The following is a 3,230-nucleotide window of genomic DNA, read 5'->3' as shown; positions in this document are numbered from 1 at the left end:
CATTTTACAGTGTATTCCTTGGCTGTGATGATAGTTGTGTCTGCACAGTGTAGGCCAGTGGATAGGGTTGTCTGTCCTCCATCAGGGGTGAGGTTCCCCCACATTTCCTGCCAGTGTTCTGAGTTGTAGTGAGAGGAAATTTTTGAAATGGCTGCAGAGCCAATGATGTGATATCTCTTCTAGGAAAAAAAAACCTCATGGCTTTCTAGTTTTTGGCAATTCCTAGAGATGATTGATGTCACTTGACTGAGCAGAAGCAACATTGACAGGTTTATCATCTCTTTCTTCTCTTCCAGAACCAGGCAGATTTTTTGGCATCTTTACTGTATGGCCTCAGATCATCCTGAATCTCTTACATTCTGTCTTCTTTTCTGTGGTGTTTACAAGATGTGGGCAAAAGACAGGAGAAAAATCTAAGCCACTTTTCCAAAAAGTAAGTTGCGTGCAGATGGTGTAGACCCTTCCCCAGCAAATAACACATCAAACCAGAGTTTGGAAATAGATTGGGCCACAGCGCAATTTATTAATTAGTAAAAACATCAAACACTTAAGAAGCTGGGCAGACAAATGGGTCGCAACATCATGCCGTCCCCAATCTCCACTGGGGCATTGCGCAGGAAGCCGGGAGCCACCGGGGTGGATACCCCTTGGCTTCAACCCTTCCTGCTGGGGTAGCGGGCACCGGCTAAGCCTACCGGCTTGCCTACCGGCCCACCCCACCCCCACCTGCTGGGGTGGCAGGCAGCAGCTAAGTCTACCGGCTTGCTTACTGGCCCGCCCCACTCCCTGGCCCTTTGTTAAGGGCCCAATCATGGAGAAGACCGGCCGCCTGGCTCAGCTTCTCCCCCCAGATGTTGCGATTCCGTTGCCAACCCGCCGGGCTGCAACAAAATACATTTTTGCAATAAACCATTACGACGAGTCAACTATTAACCATTGAAACTAGGGAGAGTGGGTGGGTCACATCGCTCTTGAGCCTCGGCAAGCCAAGAAGGCCGAGGCTCGGGGTGTGGCGCTTTTATGCGTCCTGCTGCTCCCACCTTTTTCAGCTCGGGCCAATCATTGCAACTCCTTGCAACTGCGCCCTATGAGCTGAATGTCCCCTTCCTCTTTGCCTCTTGTTGCTCACCTCTGCCGCAATGGCTGCCACTGGTGACTCGATGGCTGCTATTTCTGTTGCCCTAAAACAATCTAAAATGCAGACAGTTTTTATTTTTCTGGGCAGATTTGCTTGAAGTTACCTTGGCCATTTTAATATTTTTGTCCATGAAGGTATTGTAAAAAGAAAACAAATAAAAATGAAATTTAGAATGTTTTATGTCTATTGCTGGAAACTCATATACGATGCCATTTGTTAAGATCTTTGTTGTCTCCGCGGCAACGTGTCAGCTTCATGTTACCCTCAGTCACCGCTTTACAGTTTTATGATTGCAATTTATAGTGTTATACCTTTAATATAATACTGTATTGTAAAAGGGTGTTTTTAATTAATATTTTAAGCCCCGAAGAACAGCACAGTGGCATATGGCAGAACCAGAAAGATAATTTATAAAGTACTTAGTTATTAGTCAAGAGAGCCTGTTCTGAGCATGGATTCCAACAGTGATTAGGTGGGTAAAGAATCATTTTGTACCTGCTGGAAAAGCCAAATAGAGCAAAAATGAATGAGCATTTGCTGATAAAGCACCTCACCTTCTAAGTGGATTCCAATAAGTGGAGTGGTGGGGAGGACTAGGAGACAAGTAAATAAATGAAGTAGACCTGTACTACTCCCACTGACAGAAATGATGTAGCATAGTGGGCTGGATCTCACAGAGCATTTCTGCCGATGAAAGGGATTTCAGTCCATGGAATGGGCCTTCCTTGCCTGCCCTCTCTCATTGTAACTTCAAATGCCTCAAAATGCTGCTGCCAGGTGGCAGGGTCAGCATAAAGCAGAGCAGACAAAGGTCTGCCAGAGAAGTGGGGGATCAACAGTGAGTCGCTTTGGGTCCCCATCAGGGAGAAAAGTATGGCATAAATGAAAGAATGTATTAAATAATAAAAGCAACAATAGTATGCCCCCATCCATCCATGTAAATACTCAGTGAGATCCAACCTTGTAGCACCACAGCATTATGAGTGTTGAGTGTTGGAATAGAGTCTGGGAGACCCAGGTTCAAATCCTCACTGTGCCATTAAGCACTGGGTGAACCTGAGCCAGTTTCTCATAATCTCTGTTAGCCTAATCTAGTTTTATTAGGATGAAGTGTAAAAGAGCAGGACTATATATATAACATCCTGATCTCCTTGGATGTAATACAACACATGCATACAGAACTGTGCAAGTGCATCCCACCATATACTGATCTTGTGTCTCCATGGCTTTGTGTTTTCATTTCAGTAAAGATGGAAACTAAGGGATCTCATATCAACAATAAAAGCCTGGAAAGGAGCTCCATCAAGTAGTAGGTGACTAGACGACACATCTTCAGGAAAACTTTTGAGAACAAGCTGGCCCAGTTATTTTGGCAATCTTTGTGATCTTTGGATTCAACATGAGAAATCAAAAGATGAACTCAAATACTGAGCAGGCTGGAATCCTTGAAATGCCTCCTTTGAGGTATAAAATATAGTAACAATGAATGAATAAGATTTTTGCAACCGACCAGAGAACTCCTTGCCTTTAGACAGAGAAATATAGCAAACCTGCTCATTTGACAAAGAGAGAAAAGATTGCCAATAAAGTGCTTTGAGGAAGAACACATAAGGATGAAATCCGGTTCCTCACCAGAATCTCTGGGGAGTCAAAAGGTTGAGATGACACCTTTGTTTAATCACATGTGCTGGCACAATATCAGGCTCTTGAGCTACCCTGACCTCTTCTTTAAGTAGACTTTTTCAAGCTTGTGCAAATTATTCCAGACAAATATAATGTGAACCTGTCATGTTTCTACCTGGCTTTCTTTGCAATGTCCTTGTAAAGTATATCTACATGGTGATGTGGCCATGGTCTGGTAGTTTTTACTCATAAGGTTTCACCTGCATTGATGGCTGGTATATCCAGAGATATGCTTCTCTCTGTGCTATGGAGAGAAACATATCTCACCACAACGCCTCTGAAGATGCCAGCCATGTATGTAGATGAACTATTAGGAGCAAAAACTACCAGACCGTGGCCAGACAGCCTGGAAAACCTACAACAGTCAGTTGATTCTCACTGTGAAAGCCTTTGACAATATATCTATGTG

The 3,230-nt window shown here is 43.8% G+C and overlaps 1 long non-coding RNA gene across 1 annotated transcript; it reads left to right on the top strand.

The window, feature by feature from the left end:
* Window positions 1-308: 308 nt before the first annotated feature.
* Window positions 309-2,632, top strand: LOC125430519. The gene is made up of 2 exons (XR_007244183.1): window positions 309-433; window positions 2,384-2,632. It is a non-coding gene; the product is annotated as an uncharacterized LOC125430519 (long non-coding RNA).
* Window positions 2,633-3,230: the final 598 nt, after the last annotated feature.

Source organism: Sphaerodactylus townsendi, linkage group LG01 (assembly GCF_021028975.2).
Source record: "Sphaerodactylus townsendi isolate TG3544 linkage group LG01, MPM_Stown_v2.3, whole genome shotgun sequence".
In the NCBI taxonomy this organism is placed as follows: domain Eukaryota; kingdom Metazoa; phylum Chordata; class Lepidosauria; order Squamata; family Sphaerodactylidae; genus Sphaerodactylus; species Sphaerodactylus townsendi.
The sequence above is the reverse complement of the archived record's forward strand: the minus strand, read 5'-3'. Positions and strand labels throughout refer to the sequence as shown.